The sequence below is a fragment of the Melozone crissalis genome, unplaced genomic scaffold, assembly GCF_028551555.1.
Source record: "Melozone crissalis strain CALT ecotype California unplaced genomic scaffold, PUWL_Pcris_2 ptg000013l_1, whole genome shotgun sequence".
NCBI lineage: Eukaryota > Metazoa > Chordata > Aves > Passeriformes > Passerellidae > Melozone > Melozone crissalis.
Window position 1 is genome coordinate 39,033,559 of NW_026535791.1, and position 17,664 is coordinate 39,051,222.

Genomic DNA, 17,664 nt, shown 5'->3' on the forward strand with positions numbered 1-17,664 from the left:
ACCCTGCTGGTGGAGGAATGAGCAAACAGCTTAGTGAGGCTTGGTTTCTGGCTGGACAATGTCCTGTTTTTAAAAAGTAAAGCATCCATTATTTTTATGCTTTTATCTGAAACTCTATAGTGCTTACTATTCTGTCATTCTGTTCTCCCATAAATTCAGTATTCCACATTATAATAAACTTGATAGTTCAATTTTTAACATTGCACCTTATCTTTGATTCCTATTTGTTTATGTATGTTATACACCCGTACCTACAAGTAAGGAAAGATAAAATTCAAAACACTCAAAAGTCAGTAATTGCTGTATTTTGCAATGACACAGAAGCGTTGGAAGGGCAATGGTTCATCCACTGCTGGCCATAGCATGTAAAGTCAAATGTTAAATATCTTTTTGTCATAAAAATTGACATGGTGGTAAATGGAAGAATTTTCTTTTTTGCTATTTATTTATATTTGGCTACATGGTCAATGGAATGTCTGCTTAAAAACAAAGGACCTTTCACTAATGCTTACTTTTTTGCCTCATTTATCTTACATACTATCAACAAGAATCAGCTTTCTCTCTGCAAAGACAGCCTAAATGCTTATCACCCTCATGATATGCAAGAAAAAGCTCTGAATTTGTGGGCAAACTCTTATCTGTGGCATGCAGAAACACACAAAATATCCGAAAAGAAATGCATCAACATTAATGTCAGTGAGAAAGGAAGCAGGACCTGTCACTTTGATTAACAGATCACCTGACAGAACTCCTTCCTGTGCATGGAGAAAAAATATATAACTCTGGCAACCAGTCAGAGTTGCTGTTTTCTCAAGTCACAGTTATTAATTGCATCGTAATCTTTGTTGCACCTCGGTTTGGTTATCCTATAGCACATAAGACTGAAGGCCAGACTCTGTTTATATTTTCTCTGTATCAAATATATTAGACCCATTTCTTAGATGAGAGATTAGCTTTCCAAAACTGTTTATACCACTCCTTTAATGACCCTTTTTGCTAGTATATTCTATGAGTGGTTTTACAGAATGAATTTTCCAGAACTATCAAGATAATTTTTTACATCTGTCTTCTTCTTTTGTGAAATAACCTGGTGTATGCAAATGATAGATTTCTCTTGTCAGGGTGTCTGCAAGTCAGGAACTATACATCTACCTAAAAAAACAAGAAATATCACTATATTTGAGATGTTAGTCTAGTAATTCATATTTAATACATTTTCCCAGCTATTTCATTCTGAATGCAGCTCAATAACGCCACAAATGGGTAAGTAACAGTAAAATGGCACCATCAGAAACTCCTAGTCTCATCCAGTGTCATGGGGACTTAAATGAAACACAGTCCAAGTGAGTCTTCCTATTCTGCTATTACACACCACTGAATATTCTATCCAACCTGACATTTATTTTTGTTCAACATAGTCCTCACTTTTAATAAAAATTTCCAGGAAGCATAACAAACTATTTAATTCTCACTGCTATTTTTAAATTTTACTTTCCCCTCCACCTCCTGCAATCATAGCAGTAAAGAACAGAAAGGGTCAAAAGGTACTGGCATCCAAGGATTTCAAATGTGGGACTAGCACTGGGTACCGGCTGCCCAGGAATATTTAGTATGTTCAGGTTTTGGTAAGGAAAGTGACAGACCATACATGATTTAACTATCCCCCACAGTGGTCATCAAGTATAATAATTTTCTAACACATGGATTTTAGAAGGAATGTGTTTTAAAACCAGATTTCTTCTCTCCCCATTCAAAATATAAGCAGATTGCAGTCAGACCCTATGACATTTGGGTATTCCACACTGAGCACTCAAACTGGTTTTTCTGCTCTGCACTTAAAACTCTGCAGGAAGCCCGTGAAAAAAATGTCTTTAAGATCATGCAGACAATTATCTTTAGTTTAACCAAAAGCATTACATTGTGATTCATAAAGTTTCATGGCAATCTAGTGTTGAAATTATACTGCACAGAATATCTTTGTTGAGATATAATTTCATGGAACGCTTTGTTTCTCTCCTTTGACTTTCACTGCCCTATCAGATTACTTCCTCACCCATAATTGCTGAGATGTGTTTAGCAGTATATAATGGCTTGAGGAAAATGCATGTTGCTTTTTGTGTCCTTTCAGGCTATTAATCATTAGTAACCTTGTATTCAGAGTTAGTTCATTAAATATGTATGCCTTTTGGTAATCTGATGCCTAATATATATTACAAACATTGTGCACTAACAGCAATTATATTCTCTCTAATGGGTTTTGTAATTGTAGTACCATGTTGGAGAAGCCTGTGAAGTCTGAAATTCTAAAAGTGTCAGTAAAACAGATTCTGCTAAATGATATCTCAGTAATAAACACAGGGACAAAAGTATTTCTTTGAAAAATGATAGGATAAACTGCTTAAGGAACTGAATTATTAAGATTCATCTTCATTTCAATCTGATGAAGAACAAAGTGATGAAGAAGGAAAAAGCAAACCAGAAATACTGTAAAATATCAGGATACTATGTCATTGTTCAGTTAAATATCCCCATTGCTCCAAACCAAGACTATTTCAAAATTTATAAGGCTTTTTTTTGTTTGGGGGTTGATTGTTATTTTAGTTAGTTTGATTATATTTTTTCCCATCCTTTTGAGATATGGGTAATCAAGGACTAGCAGTATCTTCTTGGTGGAGATTGAAACAGATTTTTCCATGTTCTACAAATGAAATACATGATGAAAATTTGCACAAAAAATTGGAATAATAGGAAAACTGACATCTCAAGTGTCTTTAATATATTTGTCTTATGCTAGTAAGCCTGTAAAAATAAGGACAATATTATATTACTAACTAAAAAATATAAAATGAAAACCAACTATATTCCTGTATTGATGGCACTTTTGCTTCTGTGTTTGAATGAACCTGCATAGGATATGATGAACTGTCAGCAAATATTTGACATGTTTAGATCTAATTTAGAAAATTTATCTGGATTGTAGCTAGAAGTAGTAAATTGTGCTGTTCAGGTGTGTAAGAAAGTTTGGCTCCGATTAAGCCTAATTTAAAAAATATTTATTAACAAAAAGAATAATAAGAGTACTCTCTTTTTTCAATATCATTCAGAAATATCACTGGCACAGAGCAAGGTTCATGAAATTTGAGGTGTGCTGTCTCCAGAATTTACAAGTCATTACAAGTAGTGAGTGCCTCTGAGATTCCTAAAGATATTCTGGCATCTAATATCTTACATTTTTGTGGTGTAGGAAAATCTTTAAGGTTCTTGCTAGGCTATTTTAATAAAAAGCTGGCCTCAACACATAAAGGACGACAAAGGAGCAAAAGTAGGTAGGGATCAAACTAGTAGCCTTCCTTGGCTATTCCATGCCCACCAGAGGGGAGACATTAAAGACTTCTCCATTCACACAGGAGAGCCCCCAGCTTATCAAAAGCTTCTCCAGACACATAAAAGAGTAGAGAGGTACCAGAGCACATGGAAGCAACCCAGTAATCCAACCAGAGACACAACATCTTCCCTCCTGGACCTGTCTCTGGGGACCCTCCAGGCCCATGGTCTGAACCACCATCATCTGCAGCAGATGGTCCAGAAATGGTCCATTTCCGGACCATCTTTTGAATGGAAGGGTTTTACTGCCTACACAGGGATGAGATGCATTATTGGATGCATGGTAAAGAATATTTTGGAGCGGTAATGCTTATTTGGGAATGTTTAGCAGATGAACAAAACATGGGGTAATGACAGTATCAAGGTGGGTTAGGAAGGCAGGTGTGGTCAAACGGGAGCTAGGAGACCAGAGAGCAGGAAGACAGGTGGCAGCTCAGGGCACTTGTCTGGCCCTGCCCATAAGTTTGTGCCGTGCCTATCAGGAGCACTTCAGCCTCAATCCTGGTTCAGCCCAGGGGCAAGGAGCTGCTGCAGCCGTGCCTCCCTGGCTGTTGAATTCAGCAAGTCCCTTATAGATCTGAGCCCCCAGTCTGGTTTTCTCAGAAGAATATGTAATTTGTAGGAAGGACTTGTTTCCTTCAGCTTGCAGGTGGTCATCAGCCCCTCATCCCAATAAATTGATAGTTAATTGTTTGATTGAACAAACTATGAGCCCTGAGAAATGAATTTGATATTATTTGGAAATGTAAATATTTTAATAAAATATGCTAATATTTATATCAGCATTTACTAAGAGCTGTTCCTGTCCATCAAGAAAGACTCAGTGGAGTTAGAGAAGTTACAAAGAAAGGCAAAAAACATATAAGGGAACAGAACACCTACATTTTAAGGAGAAATTGAAAAGGCTAATACACTAATTTGAAAAGGAGAAGGCTAATTAGTAAGATTTCAAAGACCAGGAAATTAGAACAGTTCTTTGCCAAATCCCACGCTAATAAGCACTGGGGGCTGTCACTGAAGCTAGTACAAGACAAACATTTTTAAAGTATTTAAAACATGAGGCAATACAATTCTGGAATTTATTGCTACAGTAATTTGTGGGTGAAAATTATATCGGGTTTTAAAGTGGTTTAAACAATTCACAGATAACAAGTCCAGAGACAGATACTAAAGTGAATGCATAGGAATGTACCTTATAACATCCTTAATTTAATGATTGTAGGTAATAGAATTTACAAGAGAAATAAACAACTGTAGCTGGGGTAGTATTCTGGTTTTAAATGGCATATTCTACTAACACTTCTAAAAGAAGGACTAAATATATGTGGGAACATCAGGAACATTTCTTGCATTCATTCTTATTTATGTGTATTTTCATCAGTTTCAAGGGGTCATTTTCTTAAGTCTTATACACAGGAATTTCTGAAGTTTGTGATTGAAGGTTCACCTGCTCTAGTTTTCCACTGAATATGTACTTCTGCAGACAACTAATCTGTTTTCCACTATCACACCAGTGTAGTAAAAACAATAACATGTTTATGGCTTCAGACTGATAAAAACTGCAGAAAGATGAAATGATAATTAAAGAAATATGTTCCAAAAAGAAATTATAGTGACAGCTAATCAACTTAGCATTAACAGCATGAATAAAATATCAGAACAGGAAATATTGCTTAAAACCACAATCTTAAAATATAACATTAAAAGTGTTTTAGGCATTTGTTATGAAGTACCCAGATACAGTCAATAGATGCTATATTTTTAGAAGATTCTTTAGCACCAGTCAATAGAACTATCTGGTTATGTCTCACTGTTTAAAGGAAGCTCAGTTGTTAGGTCAGATAGTTTGAGAGAATTCTGTTTCCATGGAGCACAAATAAAACACTTTACAGTTCATCATTTCTCTAGGAGAGCACTGTCCCTTCAGTAAATTGAGAATTTATAGTAAACATAAAGGAAAAATTAGAAAGATTGCTCTTCCTTGACCTTGAGCAAAATCATCACTTTGTTTAGAGAGAAATTCTTCTTTCACTTTATAAGTTAACTGGCAAAGATGTTACTAAGAACTTGTGGAATAAAATATCTTTCCCTTCATATTGTCTTTGCTCACCCCAGAATTTATTGCAATTTTAGTTTAAAAGAGGGCTGAGTAGAATGTTCAGGTAGCTAGTAATAGGCATGCTGTTTTCAGTCCAGGTATGACAAAAAATAATAAATCTGTCTGCTATTCTCCTATGAAAATAATACTAGAAAGACAAGTTTTAATGTTATAGACCTGGTGATTCAATATATATAACTCCTTTATCTGAAGATCACCCTCATGTTACCCATTTCTCTACAGAGATCTTATTTAAAGCTAATAACCAGTGAGAAAATTTTATAATAAATACATTATAAAAACCTCTAAACATTAAAAATTTAGAAAATAGTTGTATGCTGTGAGACACTGGCATGCAAGCCATAATTGTCTCAGCTCTCAGCTTGGGCAACTTTTTAACAAACTGTAGTATATTGTTTCTGATATTACTGCTGGAATTTTTAAAGCAAAAGCTTTAAGCTCCTGATATGGAATGTATCTTCTTGAGCACGAGGCAAGATTTTAAACTGTGAGGGATACTTTTCATCAGTGTTGATTGCCAATTGTTCCCAATATTCAGAGACTCTAAAATTAAATACATAGATCATTTATGTTGAATGCTCTAAAAATTCTCTCCTAACCTGAGTGTAGTCTGGAAAACTTGGGCATTACTGCCTGCTGTGTGTGCAGAATTTAAATTAAATATTTAAATCCATTGTCTGAATCTGCAGGTGCAAAATGGTGTGTAAAATCAGTAACTGTCCAAAAAATCACTCAGAAAATAGATGCCCAGTTTAAATAATCAGAACTAATAACACTGTTACATCTGTAACTTCTGTGATTTCATGATTGCTATAAAGATGTTTTGAATGCATCTATTTCTATGCAAATTCAGTGTGAATATGTCTGTTTATATGCAAATAAAACAGAATATAAGAAAAGGGATTTTTTTAAAGATAATTCACATCTTAAATGTAGCCACTAAAATACACTGTAATATCTTTGTTCTTTTGGTGTAATTGCTATAATTTCTTGGAAAATTTCTGTCCATCTCCGATTGGGGCTGGGCATATTTTAGATAATAGAATCTGTTAACATAAAATTAAGGATAGCATCAGAAGCTTGCAAGAAAAGTTCTTTGCAAAACCACAAAAAAATAGTAAAAAATATAGGCTAGAGCTTCAGAGTTTCTGGCAAAATTAACATTTTGAAGCAAGAAAATATACTGTTAAGAGTCCCAAATTAACGTAATCCTCTCTCCATAGACATCACACTCATATTCTTCCTTTTTCCTCTCTACCTGACAAGATTGTTGAGTCCAGTTTTCCTGAAGGAACCTTGAAAATTTTTAAACTCATAAACTGAATGTTCACTTTTACAGATTAATGATAAGCATATATCCCAGAAACTATAGCTTCGGGATAGTTTTTATGCCCGAAAACTATGTTTGTATTCTGTGAATTGGGCCACTATTTTACACTTTATTGTTCTTGAACAGATCTGGAATCTCAAGCACTCTTTGGAACTGGGGAGTTAAGTCCAATTTATCTTCAGGCAAATGCTCCTTTAAAGGAAATTCAGCAATGTGATTGTTCTATCTCCATACTTAAGCACTTGGTTGGACTGAAGAGTACTTCATGTGTGCAGGAATTTTTTTATTCCCCAGAACAAATCTTGTGAGAGTAATATGACTCGGAAAAACAGAATGAGATGAAAAGGATGTGATTCTTTTCACTTTAGAGATTTAGACCTCTAAGCCTAGACACTTTCTATACCAAATGATTCACCTCCAGAGATTAAACCATCCTTTAGTTCTTAAAAGAGCTGTGTCTGATGGACTAAATTAGTGAACTTCTGCTCAAAGAGGCTCCAGCTCAGATGAGGATCTTGTTAACTCGAAATCTACATACAGCCAAGGGTGGAATGTTGGTAATAGTCAGAGTGAATGCGATTATGGTGTCTGATTAGAGTTTCTTAGTGTCCAGTGCCTTTCCTCCAAGCAGAATATACCTTCAGCAGAGTCTGGCTCCATCTTCATCAGGCAGTTAAAAAAGAGAAGAAAGATATCCTCTTCTTTTACCTTACTATGGGTGAACAGAGTCTTAGATAAAACATGTATTTTAATAGATTTATTTATTTACATATATTTAAAGCTGTTATGGTGACTTCCTTTTAAGGGGCTGACCTCTCTCTGAAGTGCACTCATGACCTCTTTTATGGTCATGTATGTACCAGTACCTTGTCCATATGTCCATATGTATGAAACAGTACCTTGCTTTCTGAGGTAAAATTTCTCATAAAACATATTTACAGGCTTTAGTCTTGGGTTATGGTAATGATCTCTTATATCTTCAGGCAGAAAAAGACCATGCCTGCATGAAGATCTTGGATTGTACCGGCTTCACATTACTAACAGTAGTACTGATTGATCTCTTTCCTAGAAACTGATTTATCTACAGGTTGAACTTGAAATAGAAACTTAATTGTTGTGATTATAAAATCATAATGTACCAAAATTCTGATGAAAATAGATTTACGTTTTTGATGAAGAAGGAAAAAAAACCAAAAGCATTTTAACACAGCTCCCTTTTAAACATGAAATCATGACTCTGAGAATTTCAGCTTCATATAAATTCCTTCTTAGGTAAGTATGACTTCTCCAATAACTTATTTGCAAACTACCTATCTAATAATTTTTCAGCAGGAACTAATGAACTCCTCCACATTGTAACATTGCATTTAGGCTAGAAAAATACACAATAAATTGAAAGTCATCAACATAGTATGTATTCAAAGCACAAGAGAAAACTTAACCTTGGAGCTGCTATGACACACAAACTCAGTACATAAATTACTTATTTTAAATACTCTACTGATTATCATAAAGCAGACTGAGAAACACTGAAATTGCCTCTTTCTTCCAATATTCCATTTACTTTAATGCATTGTGTCAGTGTTATATTGATATAAAGATGTTTGAAAATGGTGCCTGTAATCTACATTTTTGATCTGTTTAAAGAGCTGCTGGCTTCAGCAGAACATTAATGCAAATCTAATGTACCTGCTGGTATGATTAGCTGAATCAAATGATGGCATTTAAGTAACACCTAAATAATCTTAATTAGGATCTTCAGCTCATCTTAGCACTTGGAACTCTACAGATGGATAGTCTTAATTATCAGCCTTTTGATTAGGATAACAGCTCTAATCAAGATGATGTGGTTCTGATAGACAGCATATCAGTAAATTAATGACTGTTGTTAAAAGGAAAACATAAGTGAAAAACAAGAGCTGTCTGCTATCTGGAACCCGGTAAAAGAATAAAGTCTACAGTATGTGAAGAAATTAATGCTTTGTGGGAAGAACATAAGTATTCACATTTGGTATGGGTGGAATTGAGCCAATGATAACGCCTACCCCCAGTTTCTCCCCTTCTACCCCCCCCCCTAGACTAAATATGGATGTGTTCCCTCTTGCACAGGCACAAATCATAAGTAATGCAAATTAGTTTATAAACATTCCTTTTTGACATCTTGTGATTTTAAGAATGTCCAATGGACACAGGGCATATTAACCAAACATCAGTGAATAGCTTCCAATATGTAGGCAAAAGTAACAAATGGCTTTTTGGTGTTGTTAGTAGATGTTGTTCATTTGAAATGGAGGCTATAAATTTTAAAGTATTGCTACATCACTAGGAACACAAAAACACACTTGAAAATGCAATACTTTCTTGCAGCCAACTTACACGGTGTAACATCTGCTTCTGCAATGTTTCATCATTCACTGCTGGAAAATAAAATAAGTGTTAGACTAATTAGGATACAATGGTAGAATATGATGTGTTTGTTAACATTATCCAGATATTGAAATTATTAGTTGAATGTTTAAAACACCCACTATTTGATTCTAATTATTTCACTGGTACATTTTATTTATATATTAGTAGGTGTTTGTAAAAGTTATTTTGTATTAGCAAATGAAGGGCGTTGAAATATCAACTCTTTCTCCCTAGTCCAGATCATTTTACTGAATAATTTCTTACCTTCTGATGAGAGTGTGACTTATAGGAAAAAAATTGCTTTCAACTTTAAATGAGTACCTTTGGGCTTACCTTTGGATACACTCCAATCTCCTTACTGAAATAAGGAGAAATAAACAAACTTCACCACTATAATAAAGGGAAAGCAAAAAAACCCCAACCAAACCAAACCAAACCCAACCCATCCTAAACCACACAAAACCAACTGAAATTGAAGAGAAATAACTTAATGAATGTAGAAGTTAACGCCTGGAGATGAAAAACAGGTATGTTTTGGAGGAAGAAATAAGCAGGATGAGAAACATAGCTGACACCTAAAATAACAAACAGTGTAAGAGTAGCTTATGTACAACATCTTGTCAATGTGCTCTTTGAATATTCAAAGAATTTTGTTTTCACTTTTACACTTGATTTACAGGGAACACTGGCAAATCCATGCTTCTCTTATAAACACTTACAATGGAAACAAAATGTTATATAGAGAATAATTGATCTTCTATGATCAAACTAACTCTGCATGCCATGACATTTAATAGGTTCATCTGATTGGGACTGTCTATAAGACCAAATGACCTCAGAAATATTGGTTTTGGATGCATGAAGAGGGAAGTTTTCAGGGGCAAGTGGCAGCCATAAATGCTTTTGAGAGGTAAATAGAAAATAATTTTAAAATATTTGTGTTAGGTGGCACTCTTCACAAAATCATCTTTGGAGGAAATATTAATGAAGACTCAGCATTTTCTTGATTATATGACCTGACAATCAGTCAGGTCACACACTGCAAAGTCTCCTTTTGAAAGCAGAGGAGAGCAATGAGACTAAGGATGCTGAGAGTGTTAATACCATTGATGCAGGATTTCCATTTTCAATTTGCAATAACTTCATTGATTTATATGAAATACCAGGTCAAAGAGTCCAAGACAAATATAATTCATGATATGAACTATATTTGGTTGAGATAAAAGTCCCCCAAAATATTATGGCTTGTGAAATTTCATGCAGCTCTTGATTCTCCTCAAAACCTCTCCCCATCTAATTTACAGTTATTAGAGATAAATTATCTAAAGGAAAATTTTGGGCTTAAATTCTCCAATTATGCTGTCAAGTGGGATATAATCAAAGGTATATCTTGAAGTTCTAATACATTTAAACACAAGAAAATTTGTAACAGATTTAGAGGAGTGTGAATGTTACAAAATGCAAATAAAGCCAGATTTCGAGCCTCAATGCACATATGATTTTAGTAAAAGCAAAGTATGCTTACTCCCTGCCTATCTTCCATTTTAAGTGTGCTACTAACTTTGGCTCGCAGCATATTTTTTACACTTTTGATACAAATTATAGCCTTAAGTGTTTACAAAAAGAAAATAACAGAAGAGACAAAAAATGTTTATAACAAAATATTTCTTCATTTCTTATATGCATGCTTTTAAATATATCTGTCTGTTATATATACATAGGGTCCAAAAAGTATTTCTAGAAGTTTTCTACATGTCCCCAGATCCCTCATGAATCTACATTAATAAAAACAAGATCCAGAATCAAACAATACATAAAAGATAATACCTTAATAATCCTTCCTCCATCTTCACCAGTCCAGTAAAGTCTGCATTTACAAAGGTAATATATGTTGACAAGAATAAGCACAAATATGTAGCTTATTAAATCAGGCATTTAATATAATCTAAAATGTATTTTTTATACAACCTGCAATCTATCGGTTTAAATTAATTGATATTTAATAAACAATTGCATAGTGCTTGCTGTAACATTAGTTAAATGTTGATTTGTAAGTAAATAAAAATTGCCAGTTTATAAAATAAGGCCCTGATCCTGCAAGAGGAGCCATACTGATGGATTCTGGTACTACACTGTCCCCAGTAGGACACTCTGGAAAATACAGGACATCTCAGAAAAGTTCACAGGAAACAAAAACAACAACAAAATTATCTAGTATCTTTTTCTTTGAGGGGTTTTGCCTGTTCTTCTTTGAGACCTTTCATAAACTCCATTAGGTGCCATGTGGTGTACAACACCCTGAGGACAAAAGCTGAAATACTGCAGGCTGGATCCATGTGAAATACAAGCTCCTTTCCTTCTGACACCTCTGTGGGCACACAGGGACACAGCAAGAGTGGCCCTGGTCTCACGTGTCACGGTCTGAGTATTGCGTGTGTTTCCACCCATATTTTGTTGTTTGCATTCACAACCAGTCTTGTAGGCCTTTGCTGACTCTTTAGAAGGCTGCTTTCTCTTCTTTAGTGTTATTTTGTTTACTTAAAGGAATTAAGCTCTAGTGTGCTTTAAAAAGTATAGGAATCTTTTAAATAATCATATTTTGCATACTGAAAGACTAAAATGTGGATGGATTTGGGAGGATAGGGAAGAAGACAAAAGAAAAGACACGACATATCTGGACCCTGAATGACATTTGATATTGAAATTGTTCATCATTTACTATGGTACTAATTGGTCTCTATCTACAATTTTTCCATTTAAAATTATATGCCTCCCTGAAGTAGATTATGGCTATCAATTAATCACAACAATGACATTTCCAACTGAGATCTGGATCAGTGTTATTACTGAGTGAAGTCTTAAAATTCACACCCCTCAAAAAAGCTTTAAACCATTCAACATTTTAAGAGATGAGTTTTCTAGCGTTTTTTTTTTTTCATTTTTCTCACTTACTTACACTTCTGCTTGTTGCTGATACAAATTATCTGATTCAAAGTGTTTATGCCAGAAAGTTAAACCCATGAAATGTTAATGCCACATGATGTTAACAGGGACGTGGGAATTAACCACTCTCAGAAGTTGTGGAAATAATTTCTTGCTTGTTTTTAGAAGACTACAGTATTTCATTTATTTTCCATTCCGGTTTTTACCACAGAATTGGTTAATTAGGTGCCAATTTAAGACATATTAAGCAGGGAAAATTAAACTGAGTTTAATTTTGAATGAGTTTAGCATGCAATATGTGAAAATATTTCTAAAATATATTTAGAACATAGTAATGGTGCTTGATTTCTTGGATTAGATATTTTATATGGACAATATATGCTGACATGATGCCTAAAAAGTAGGCAGAAAATTTTATAATTATCTTAATAATTTTATTTTTTATTGGAGAATTTGCTAATGTCTCTGGATGTAGAGTAAATATACTGTGGCTGAAATGTTTCAGAAGTCTGACTATCCATTCGGTTGATCTGGTTGCTACTACTAGATACGGTCAAGTAGGTTACACTTGAAATATATTTTAAAAACATTTTAATCACATCACTGTAAGCACAAAAATATATATCTGAAGATAAAGAAAAAAATATCCTGATGGCTAAACCTCAAAAAGCTCCTTTTGATCCACTGCTTATGTACTTCCTATGTATCCCTTTTGTTTTTGTTTTTGTTTTTTTTTTGGAAGAAAGGGACAAAAGCCTGAAGTGGTGTACACCAGGCTCAATGTAGTTCCAGTGCCCCAGTGAGAAAGGCTCGGAGTGGTGCTCAGTGTGAGACACCTGCAGTGACACATAGGCCTCCACCTTGAAACCCAACCTTTTTTTTCCCCAGCTCATATTTCACATCAAGGAAGAAAATTCTTCACCGTCCCACTGTTGACTGAGATTGGCTGAGGCCAGACCTGAGCTATTCATATGAAATCATAAACAATTGTCCAAACTGAAAAGACATTCAATTTCTATACCTGCATAATGTGCCATATTAGAGCATATTCTGTTAATCTCATAGTAATAACAACAATAACAATATTAATCTTAAAATAATAGTCATGGGTATTCCAGTAAGTAACAGCTTTAGGCATGATACTCTCTTGACTGATAGAACTTCAGACAACAATTAAAATGTGCATCTGACCAAAAGCAAAGTTACATTTCATGGCTGGGTGGTGATGTGTGTGTGGGTGTGTATAAGCATTTTATTTTATTTGTATTGCAACCAAGTCCTACATTTTATTTTGTATGCATATGAATTTTTAGCACACACACAAACACACACATATACATAAATAAATACATATTTTATATATGTACACACACAAACACATTCCACTTGCCTATCTTACTGTTTCATAAGACCCTCTACTCCAGATTCCAAACAGTCAAATAGTCACAAACTGTTAAATATGATATGAGTTAATTTTCTCTTCTTATCTGGTGCATTACTTTTCTTCTCTTATCAGGCATAATAGAAAACAAGATTCAGATGCCTGTTTTGAACATGATGGAAAAACAAGTTGAATTTTATTCAACTAGGCTGTTCTAAATTCTCTTTGAATGGATGAAACAGCTAAAAAAATTCTAATGGCAGTTTTACTAAGCCCCAAATTTAATTTTTTTTTCTGTGAAAATGAATTTGTTGATTTCAGTGTATAAATATTTTCAATTAAAAATCAGTTAAGTACCCAAAAAAATAATCAACCTTGTTTTTCTAAAAATCATAGTTGTTGAAATATAAAGATTTTTGTACCTTTAAGAAATGAACATTCATTGGTAGTGTCTAATAAAGAGTCAAACTGCTCATCTGAAACTAATTTAAAAATTATCTTTCAATGTAGTTAGAATAATGAGGATGGACATAACTGATATTGACATTCATAATTTTCTTTCCATTTGTGAACTGCTGACCATATTTCTATCCTTTAAATTCAAAATTATTAAAATATTTGAAAGAATTTTCTAGAAAATAAATTGATATCTATAAGAACATTGAATTGCTTTTTCAAAGTTTTAGCTCATACAAACTAAGTTTTTTCTAAATGCATACTTAAATCAGAAAAAAAACCAAAGCTCACAAACATTATTTACTTGCCAGAGGTTTTAGCTTCAAAGCTATATGCTTAGTTAAAGTACTCCAAGTGTTCTTATTGATTTCAGGAAAAACTGAATCTGAACTTCAGATATTGGAAAATTAATCTTGGGCAAACAAGTCTTGACATTAATTGGTTACAATGCTTATGATAACAAACTGTTAGCAGAGGAGACTTAGAGTGTCAATCGTCGACCAGTCAGTTGGATCAACAACTAAATGCTTATTTAATCAAGTTGCAGAAGGTAATCTTAGCAGAGTTCAAGTTTATTTTGTTTCATTAGGTTTTTGGGGGGCGTGGAGGCAAGGAAGGAAGGAAGGAAAGAGGAGAGAGATGTATATAACAGGGCATATTTGATATAAAAGCCAGATTTTAATAAAACTACAAACTAAAGATTTAACTTACATGGAGTGGAAGTGTGCAAATAGCATCAGAAATTAATATACATACTCAATGTATGTAACTTCTGAATTTTGATGGAATCATAGTGTTACTAGGACTGAGACATTTCCCAGTTTGGTTTTACTGTGCTTTAGCTATTGCTGAAAAACCCATCTGAAATAAACATTTTTTAGTAAATTAATAATATTTCAGTCAGAGTTTAAATTCTTCAAGGCTTATTTTATCTCATGTGGGCTATGGATATAGCTAGAGAATATTTTTGTTCATGATTTTGAGAAAATAGAGATATAAACCAAAGCTAAAATTAGTGATTGGTTGCTTGCTTTGGTTTGGGGGTTTTGTTGGTAGTTGTTTATTTGGTGTTTGATTTTGCTATAAGGTCTGAATAAGGCAAACTTAGAGGCCACAACATTATTTTTTCTGATGAAATAAGGAAAAAAATTACTTTCTTTCACTTTGTTTTGTTTTCTGTAAGATACAGTTTGAAAAACAGGCATACCACTTAAAGAGAGTCTGAAATGCCCCAGCCCATTACTTTGTGACTTATTTTTAATGCAAAAAAAAGCAAGTAGAAGCGGTCAAAAAAATAAAATATGTAAATCAGTCTCCAGTTGAAAGACCCTATCTTAAAGATAGGTTAACAGGAAAATTTTATGTTATACAGAAAACAAAATTTCCTCTGATCTCAGTAAATTCCTTTTCTGATAGTGGCGCAATGATAATAAAGCTGTTTTGAACATCAGTGCCCCGACAAAATTGGATGTTTTCAGTAGAAATTATTAGTTTGGTATAATGTTTGAAGATAGGAGACATTGATTAATGTCTTTTGGGTAGTCGTGATCAAGATTACAAACAGTTAAATGTTTTGAAAATATATGAACACAAGTATAGAAAAAACATTATAAGAGTTGGGAATATAAATATTTACAAATTTATCCTTATTTAACATATCTCTTCTTTCTCTATCCTGAAAAGAATCATATCTGTTTAGACCTGCAAATGCAATTTGGAAGCTATCTAATGATGACAATGGTAGCACTTCTGGTGGTTGACATCACCACATCCTAAGCCTAGCTAAGTAGGAATATTTTAGAACACCAATATGTGAAATAGCATTGATATTGCTATATAATTTTTAAGAGAAATAAAAGAATTCTATTATTTTCTTGAAAATATATATATGGTCAGTGCAGCTCTTTAATCTGAGACCTTGTATTTTTTACAGAATAAGATAACACTTTGGCTTTTGTCCTTAAGGATGAGCTACATTGGTCTTCTCTTAAATTTACAAGAATTATTTTAAATTAGTTCTTTTCATACTGATAGTTTCATTCAATAAAAAAAAAAAGTTAAGTAAATTGATGCAATTTATTTTGCCAAAATTATTCATTGCACGTGACCAAAAACTGAAGTCCACTGTGCAATTCGCTGATATCTTTGTATGTCTATACCTCGTTTAAATATTCCTCTCTTGCTCATTCTCACCATATCTCACCAGCCATCTACTAATTCAGATTACAGCTATTCTGTGCAGGCAGGAATTTTATAAAAGAGACAGATGCATACACTTCAATGCAATTTATAAGAATAAGGTTTAGTATCTCTATTCTGTATTCAATTGCCTTCTCAAGTTGGCTGCTCCAAACAAAGGACATTAACTTCACAATGGAAAGAAAATGGTCAGGGAAAGAAATAACAGTTGTCCATAGGGAAAGGAAGATCACTGTTAAGATAACATAATTGCTTTTGAGACAAATAACTTTGGAGTTCTTTAATACTCCCTGAAATATGTCTCTAACCTTTTCCTAGTACTGTATTACGCAGTCAGTCCAGCTACAGTTATTTCATACATGACATGGATGAAGAATGCCTGGGTCAGGTATCCTTCAGAAAGCAGTATATAACCAGGAGCACTGCTGTCAGTTTGTACTGGCCTTTTGAAAGGAAATCTCATAGGCTGACTATCTGCCTCAGTTCTGGATAGCTCCAACATCATATATCTTCATTAGCATATTCAAATAGAACTATTATCATGTAGCAATTCCATTTCAATCCAGCCTGGAATTTCTAAAGATGTTAGCTGGTATTAAGTGGTATTGTCAACTGTACACTGGATGTCAGCATTAAGTTATGTGAGTAAGCTTCTGTACCACAGAAGTAATTTCCTTATGCTCAACTTGGAGGAAAGAAGCAAAGGAAAATAAAAACTACTACAACTCCAAAGATCAAATATCCTTTGCTTTCTGGTAAGCCTGGTCAAATGACTGATACTGGAAAGGGAATTGATGAAGTGGTTAAAACTGGTGTGGGAGTGGTTTGAATGATATTGTTTGCTGTGGCAGCTCAAAAAATTCAACTTGTGGCCTGATTCAATGTGTCTGATTTTACCTGAAACAAATTAAAAAGAACTCACACCACGTTTTGCCTGGAGAAAATGTGCAGGTAGTTGCAGCAACTTCAGCTGACATTACAGGAACTTTACAGGGCTTTCTCTCTGTGACCAGTGGAAGAGCGCTCACAGACATGCATACTAGGGTCTTCTTTACTATAGTCAGGATAAGGTCCTTCCTATCTCTCCTTTATTAGTAATTCTGATTTCCTGAAGGAATTTTCCATGTCTTATACTGAAATTGGGAGAAGTAAGTATGAAATTTGCACTCTCAAGACAGATATTTTATGAATAAAAATATTTTCTAAGACATTCACTCTTTAGTTTCAATAGAAAATTTGAATTAGTCAAGCTTCCCCCTCCTCCCCATTCATGTTTGCAACTTTCAATAAATATGAACCACATTCTTTTAGCAGGAATCAAGGGGATGTCTGTCAAAGTTTTTCTCTCTAAGAATATACACAGACTACTACATGGACATCATTGTCTAACACTTAATCATCTTAGATCTCTTTTGGGATTCATTATTACTGATTGTGTAATGC